The 8,804-nt window shown below is 42.3% G+C and overlaps 1 protein-coding gene across 1 annotated transcript in view; it reads left to right on the top strand.

Annotated features, from left to right (window-relative positions):
* Positions 1-1,561: 1,561 nt before the first annotated feature.
* LOC311249102 (uncharacterized protein) overlaps positions 1,562-8,804 on the top strand; it is a 19,322-nt gene continuing 12,079 nt past the window's right edge. The window contains exon 1 of the mRNA XM_084339849.1: positions 1,562-1,678. The gene's annotated coding sequence lies outside the window, so the exon portion shown is untranslated. The remainder of the gene's footprint in view (positions 1,679-8,804) is intronic.

The following is an 8,804-nucleotide window of genomic DNA, read 5'->3' as shown; positions in this document are numbered from 1 at the left end:
TGAACACCCGCTGTGCTACCAGATAACTCAACTGCTTTTTCTCTGTCATAAAATCTCTGAAAAGGGTCTGAATCTTTGTCGTCTTTGGTGGAGAGCGGAACGGTGGACGGACCAGCCGTTGCATACAGCGCCGTTCCCCAGGTATTATCCTGACTGTGACCTGGTGTAGCATCTGCTGCAGTGGCGGGAAACCTTTTCTTACTCTCTCTAAGGCTGAACTCATCAGGAGAATCAAAACTAGAGGAAGCTCCTGTTACCGTTTCCTTTCTCCAATCTGAGTCAGTATAAGCAGTCATATTACACTTTGCAGATTGTAATAGCACATATAACAAACCTTCAGCTGGTATTAAGGTCTCACCATATTGGTTGGCCGAATGAGTATTAACGATGAACTCTGGAGAGCTGGGGGCAGATTTGCGAGGCAAACTGATGACTTCTTTTCTTGTCAGTTCATCTTGAACAACCTCCTCTGAACACTTCTCATCTGCAGTCTTCTGTTTTTCTGAGACGGAAGTTTGACCTCCTTGATTTTTGTGTAACGACTCCTCTCCCTCTTCATGCAGCTCTCTCTCCTCAGTCTCTGGTGAGTCATCTGCCTTCTGACTACAGTCTGCGTCGCGCTCAGCAGAGAGGGGAGGACGAGGTGTTCCCTCTGTTCGCTCCATATCCTCTTTTTTTGTTTGCCAACTTGATCTCAAACAGAAACTTTGTGTTTTTCTTCTGGTCCCAGAACCTAAAATAAAACAGAGGATTGAAAATTAAAATAATTTTAAAGTTGTTTTAGATTTTAAAAACACATCTTACATGTTTTCCACATATAACACAGTTGATAATCATAATAATCATAACATAATGATCATGGACACTCCTGAATGCAGAGAGAAGAGATGTTTTGTTACATTACATTTATGTTTTCTGTCATTCTACAGAAACGTCCAATTTAAAAAGGAGCAAGACGTCTGAAAATGACTCCTTTTTTAACATTTACATTTTTTTGAACACAGCCACACTATTTCAGAACTCAGTGACTCTATGGATACACTTCAATAAAATGTATTCAGTAGTCAGCTGACTACTGTTATTACTGTCAGCTGAGTGAGTCTGTGTTTGTCATAGCTACAACAGATGTTGAAAACAGGAAGAGAAGACGAAGCTGTCCTCGGATATGCCTCTTTGTTCAGCTTTTCTCTGTGCCAAACATAACTGATCCGTGGTTGGGCTCCTGTTTGAGGAAACATGTCTGACCCTCAGTGTCAACGTTGCTGGTTGTTACGGAAGAAGTTGTAAACAGGAAAATCAATCACAACCACAGACACGTTCAACTGACGGTCACTAGTTAATCCGGAACACCGATTTACTCTCATCTGTCATAAGACCACAGACAAAGTCATCCTTTAAAAATAAAAGTCTGTGAAGATATTTCGTCCTGTGTGTGTGTGTGTGTGTGTGTGTGTGTGTGTGTTGAGCTGTGTGTGGTTCAGTGTGTGTAGACATCGGTGTTGTCTCTTACTGTCTTCAGGAGTGTCTCCGGGTCGGTGTGTTGTCTTCACCGGTCGGTTCTGACAGCTGTGGTCCCTCATTGGATCTGGTCGGAGGACGCAGGCGGACTTTTACGCACAGATCCGTCCATCATTGATGTCCATGTGTCTCTGTGGCTGACACGTTTCCACAGCGGACGGTGGGTGTCTGTGAAGGGGGCGGGCCTGGTAACACTACATCTACACTTTCGGTTTCGTTTTCCTGCCGGCGGGTTATTTTGCTGTGAGTTTTCAGATGGACCACAATGATCAGACTTCTGTGTGTTACAGTGAGACAGTGCTGAGGTTACACATGGTGTTATTATCTGTTATACCATAAACTCTCCTTTAGTTTAGATTATGACTTTCAAACGTCACTTAAAAAGCCTCAACATATTGTATAAGTATCGACTTGACAATATGAACACAGAGCCTCTAAAGTCCTGAAAGGTGATTAAATCAAAAATGTAAAAAAAAAAAATCACAAATCACTTTTGTCTCAATCGCCCACACAGCACCAACAATACAACCAGGGCTGTAGCCAGGATCTGAGACATACTGAAATTTATAGTTAATTAGACTTAGTTAAATCATTTCCTGTTAAGAAACAAATAAATGATCCATAAAACATTTATTAAGTAATTGTAACAAGTAAAAACATCCGCTGCAACTCATCCAAATCATGTTTATAAAAGACCTACACAGTATTGATTAACCATTCACAGTTTTATAAACATAAATTGCAACTTTCCAATAAATAATTGCAAATAAATGTTTTTTAAAGCATGTTGTTGCTCCTTAACAGTGAAATAACTGTTAACTCAAGTTTGATTAACTATAAATCTACCATTTATTAATGATGGTTATTATAAAGTGTTAATCATGTCAGTAAGTACGACGGAGTATTAGGGCCACATTGAGTGGGGAAAAAAATCACAAACTTCGAGAATAAAGTCGTAATTTATGAGAATAAAGTCGTAATTTACGAGAATAAAGTCGTAATTTATGAGAATAAAGTCGTAATTTACGAGAATAAAGTCGTAATTTACGAGAATAAAGTCATAATATTACGAGAATAAAGTCGTAATTTATGAGAATAAAGTCGTAATTTACGAGAATAAAGTCGTAATTTATGAGAATAAAGTCGTAATTTACGAGAATAAAGTCGTAATTTATGAGAAAAAAGTCGAAGTACCTAAAACGGAAGTAGGTCGATTGAATGGTTGTGACAAACAGGTGATCAGATTGTTTACAGAAGTATGTTGATCTTGACAGGTTCCTTATTGTTTACAGAAAAATGTATTGATGTGTTTGCATCAAACCAAAGTTTTTATTGTTTACAGAAAATGTATTGATCTGTTGTGATCAAAGCAAGGTTATTATTGTTTACAGAACATATGTGTTGATCATTTGTGATCAAGTTGTCATGGATTACAAAAGTAAGCCAAAGACATTGGATTTCTTGAGGTCACTTGCAGATCTTTGTATGAAGAGATTTTATTCTGACTGTTTACTTACTTGTGAAGTTATTAAAAGATATGTCTCTGGAAAAGATGCATTTTCTTGCATAGTCTTTTTAAAGTCCTAATACTTATGATGATATGATGCTGATGTGCCAAAAGATTAAGTATCTCCTTGTTTGTGAAACCTATCCTAAAGTACAACTCCACAAAATCCTCCACGGCCCTCATTTTACCAACTGTCTTCCTCTAAAACAACAGGTTAGAATATTATGACTTTATTCTCATAAATTACGACTTTATTCTCGTAATATTGTGACTTTATTCTCATAAATTACGACTTTATTCTCGTAATATTGTGACTTTATTCTCATAAATTACGACTTTATTCTCGAAGTTTGTGATTTTTTTCCCCCCTCAATGTGGCCCTAATACTCCGTCGTAGGTAAGTTCTTTTTAGCATAGAAATAAGTTTAAATTAGTTTAATACATTTAAATCAACATTGGTCATATTTGTAACTTCTTGTTTGACTTCTGCCAGAATTTGAGTCCAATTTTCATCTATTTGCTGGCGCTGATGGTATTTCCTCATGGTTCATTGGTTCTGTCAAAATGCAGAGAAATGCATACTACAGTCCTCAACATGTTCTGATGGATGGGCCCTGTTGGTGCAGGTGTGTCAGCAGCAGGTGGGGCATTAACAGGAACAGGAAAGTGAGGAAGTCCGAGCCGGGCTGTAGCAGAACTCCAATCAGTATTTTATTGACATGAATATTCAATGATACAGTAACAATGATAAACAGTAACAATGATAAACAGTATAAATCATGTTTTCCTTCTTTTTTTTGTGGTTCCTGTTTCACCCACTGGAAACAAATCATCCAACACCTGAGACTTAAACAACATCAAAGTAGTTTTACATTCATACATAAACATTCATGATATAAAACCAGAAACGTGATTATTTGTCAGAGCAGCGTTTTAAACAGAAGCTTCTCATCTTGTTTCACGACAGTAAAGTTGTGACTTGAGTCCCAACAGCTCGCTCACATTATTAATAAGGTGCCTCCCCCTGCTGGCTGATGAAGGTACAACATCAACTAAAGACAGGTGTTATTTTGAGATACAGTAAGATGAGATCATTTACTGTACAATAAAATAAGAGGAGGGAAACTAAGTGCCTCTAAGATTAATTGAAAGATTCACACCAGGCTGGAAAGTGTTGTTTCTCTTCACCCACATGAGGTCATGATCTCACCTGGAATAAATGTGCGTCAGCTGCAGAGTCACAGTGTTACTGACACTACTGACCATAAGTGACATCTAAACAAAAGGGCCACCTGAATACAGACACTCTACCTGCTGTACCTGAGAAGTCCATTCATTTTTAGTTGGAGGTCAATTGAATGACACCTGGTTCCTGTTGGGGACTTTACAGAAAGCAACACGACAGCAACAAACACAGAATGTAAGAAAATAAACAGACAAAAGTGCTGAAATCAAACAAACGAAGCGTCAGTGATCGATAAGAATCAGCTGATAGACGTCATAACAACTGTATTCAAGATATCTGGTTAAAAATGTTACAAAGATTCATGAGTTAAAAAATATTAAATAGATTCAACATTTAAAAACTGTCCATATCTACAATTCTGCCTCTTTACTCAGAGTTCTGACTTTGGACTCAGGGTCCTGGGATTGAAGGACAGAAGTCAGAGTTCTGGTTTTGGACTTGGAGTTCTGACTTTTTCCTCCAAATTCTGACTTTGAAATCTGGGTTCTGGGATTAGGCTCGGAATTCTGGGAGGAAGGTCAGAGTTCTAGGAAAAAGGCTGGAGTACTGAGAAAAGGGTTGGAGTTCTGAGATCGAAGCCGGAGCTCTGTATTTGAGTTCAGGATTTCTGACCTTTTCTCCAAATTCTTAATTTGAACTCAGGGTTCTGGGATTGGGGTTGGAATTCTTGGAGGGGGGGTCAGAGTATGAGTTTAAGGTCAGGGTTCTGGTTTGGGTCTCAGAGTTCTCGAAGTCGGAGTTCTGGGGTTGAGTTCGGAGTTCCTGAAAAAGGGTCCAAGTTTTAGGCTTGAAGTCAGAGTTCAGGTTTTGGACTTGGTGTTCTGACTTTTTCCTCCAAATTCTGTCTTTGAACTCAGGGTTCTGGGATTGGGGTTGGAGTTCTGGGAGGAGGGTCAGAGTTCTGTGAAAATGGGTTTGGGGTCGGAGTTGTGGGAAAGAAGTCAGAGTTTTGGAAGACATTTTTTTCTCTTTTTGTCTTTTTCACTTTGATGATCATGTTCTGATGGCATCACCTGTTCATTCAGGTGACCATCAGCCCAAGATGTTTACAGAGGAAGGGGTCAAGCTCACAGAGGAACTCAATCATCTCTGAACTGGCAGCGTCACCTTTCCTCCTCACTGTGTCGATAACAAAACGAGCTTTATCTCCTCTGTTGTGCTCCTCGTCCGCTGACTCCCTCTCAGCATCAGTCAGCACCTTTTTCTCAAACAGTTTGTCCAGCAGACTTTTGAGAACAGGTCCTGATATCCCCTCGATGAAGCTGCTCCGGACGTCCTTCAGAATCTGGTCTGAACTGCCCTGCACACAGGGTCTTTTTACTCCAGCAGACGGAAGACAAACCTCTCTTTCCCAAACAATGTGAGAGCTGTTGGTGTCTCTCAGAAACGTCTTCATATTTAAAATGACAGTTTTTAATGTCACCTGGAATGATGGGAAATAATTATCAGAGGACTCCTCATCAAATTCAGCTTCTTTTGGTTGAACTAGAACTGAGTCGTCTTCAGGACAAGTGGACAGTGTGTATTCCTGCTTTGGAAGCAGTTTACAGTGTGAGGATGTCTCTATGTAGAGCTCATCTCCAACTAATTTCTTCCTGGTGCGTCGCACATCCCGGAGCACAACGTTCCTCGGTAGCATCAACACATTGAGGAAGGATGTGAGATTTTGATCAGACAGAGACCTGTAGAACAGCAGAACCAGCGCTCGGACCGGCTCAGGAGGTGAGTCTTCATCCTTGACGTTACCAAAACCAGAAAACCCTGTGATGTTGATGATCACGTGAGTTTCTGTTATCTTATGAGGGAGGATGAACTCGATGCCCTCATCATTCACGTGAGCAACTGACAAGCATTCACATCCAGCTGTGGAGCGGATCTCACAGTGTGGGAGATGAAGCCGACACACAGACTGCTGCAGACACTTGATGTCAAACAGGGGTCCTGCAGGCTTCTTGTGATGTTGGGCCAGTAGCCTCCTGTCCCAAGAGACAATCCTGTAAACCACGTCTCCTTCTCCCTCCATGTGGAACACCAGGCCTGTCACACTGCACTGGTACAGGCCTGGGCAGGAGCACAGGAACCGGTAGGTTTCATCGTTCTCATCAACAGTGATATCAGGTGTAAACTCCTCAAAGCTGCTTTTTAACAGCAGGTCAGGTAAGCTCTCTGATGGTCTGATGGTCTTGTTCTCTGCAGAGCTGATCTGACTCAGTGAGGGAACGCTGTGAGAACGAGGTAAACAGCTGGAGCCTCTTTGACTCCAACCAGGATCTGAGGACAGTTGGAGGTGAGGACGGGTTGGCTGGGTGTTTGTGACTGAAGACTTCACAGCTGTAACAGGTGCCTCCATTTTAACCAGGGGGTCACTGTCACCTGCTGACTCACATTCAGACGGCACAGACAACAGCTGAGACGTGTCATTTATATTTTCTCCACTTCCTGCAGTGTGGACAGCAGAGCTGTAGCTCGAGACAAGATCATCCAGAGGTTCTAACTCCTGATATAAGTCGGACAATTCTGCAGGAGACTGAACCCTGAAGTCTGGTAGTTGAAGGGTGAACGGACCAGCTGACTCAGTTGGCCAGGTGTTTGTGACTAAGGACTTCACAGCTGTTAGAGATGTATCTCTTTCCATCTTTGCATCACTTTTAGCTCCTGAGGGGTTTTCAGACTGCACAGACATTATCTCAGATCTATTTTCTCCACTTCCTGCAGTGTAGACAGGAGGGCTGCAGCTGAGGCTGTCATGATGCTCTCTGATCAGGTCTAATAATAATAATAATTGAGTATCATAAAGAGAGTCATCGAGATCCATGAAGTAATGACGGGTGGATGGACCAGCTGTTGCATGCAGCTCAATTGCCCTGGTATTATCTTGACTGGGTCCTGGTGTAGCATCTGGTGCAGTGGAGGGAGTCTTTATCACTGTTTCTCTGAGTGGACCAGGTGAAGGTCGATCTAACGTGTAGTCAGAGGAATCAGCAGTAGAAGCAACACCAGGGGAAGATTCCTCAGTTTTCTTCTTCCATCTGGAGCTGCGCCTTTTAAGTTTTCTTTGATGTTTCTTACCAATAACAGGTGGAAACTGAGGAGAGGTAGCAGGGGTTCGAAATGATGCACCCTTGTGCACCCTTGACCTTTGCACGTAAGGTCTTTGTGTTGAACCGAGGCCAGGCAGAAAATGTCCTCTGCCTGACATTTCATTTGATGGGTCATATGTACTTCTTACATTCCAGTAAGATGAAGGCGAGACAGAAGAGGTAAAATCGGACAGGTTAAGGTGAGTCAGCTTGTTGGGAGAGTCGAAATACAAAGGGTTTTCAGTTGAGTAGTGCCCAGCAGTAACAGGTGGAAACCTTTCTTCTTGGGCACTACCGTCTCCTCCAGGCTCGCTTTGTTCCTGTCCCACCAAGCCACGTTTTTTGCTTTCACCAGTCCACCTGAAGCTCCTACCAACCCATGGGTTTTTTTCTGGATGTGGAGTTCCCTCTACAGAAGTCTGAGATCCAGAGGTCGTAGAATTGAGGGCCATGCTTCCTGGCATTGTGGTGAGCGCAGTCTGATTTGAATAATAAGAGGAAAGGGGGTCAGACCAAGCAGAATATCGTCTGTGCGGACGATGGACTGTTGGTGTGTGTTCAGTCTGATCCATTTTCTCCACAATCTCACCTTCCATTCTCCTGCTGTAGACAGGGAACATGTTTGACAACTGGTTGTATGAGAGGCCAGGTGGTTCAAGTGATTGTTGATGTTGAGGTCTGACATAGTTTTGTGCAGACTGAGTTGAGGTGATGTGCTTGTTTCGTTGTTGTTGTAGTTCAGGAGAAAGAAGCGGAAGGTCAGGACGTATCCAAGATCCAAGAGAGATGGGAGAAAGCAAGGTGATCCTTCCTGGCAGTGTATCGTGAAAGCCCACTGTGCTACCAGATAACTCATCTCCCTTTTCTCTGTCATAAAAGGCAGCAGAGTCTGAATCTTTGTTGTCGTTGGTGAAGGGATGAAGGGTGGATGGACCAGCTGTTGCATGCAGCTGACTTTCCCTGGTATTATCCTGACTGTGTCTTTGTGTAGCATCTGGTGCAGTGGAGGGAGTCTTTATCAGTCCTGTTTCTCTGAGTGGACCAGGTGAAGGTCGATCTAACGTGTAGTCAGAGGAATCAGCAGTAGAAGCAACACCGGGGGAAGATTCCTCAGTTTTCTTCTTCCATCTGGAGCTGTGGATTTTGAGTTTTCTTTCATGTTTCTTACCAATAACAGGTGGAAACTGAGGGGAGGTAGCAGGGGTTCGAAATGTTGCACCCTTGTGCACCCATGACCTTTGCACGTAAGGTCTTTGTGTTGAACCAGAGCCCGGCAGAAAATGTCCTCTGCCTGACATTTCATTTGATGGGTCATATGAACTTCTTACATTCCAGTTAGATGAAGGCAAGACAAAAGAGGAAAAATCTGACAGGTTAGGGTGAGTCAGCTTATCGGGAGAGTCGAAATACAAAGGGTTTTCAGTTGAGTAGTGCCCAGCAGTAACAGGTGGAA

The sequence above is a fragment of the Pagrus pagrus genome (genome assembly GCF_965226575.1).
Source record: "Pagrus pagrus genome assembly, chromosome: 20".
Lineage (NCBI taxonomy): Eukaryota > Metazoa > Chordata > Actinopteri > Spariformes > Sparidae > Pagrus > Pagrus pagrus.
This window is presented reverse-complemented; position numbering and strand designations above follow the sequence as displayed.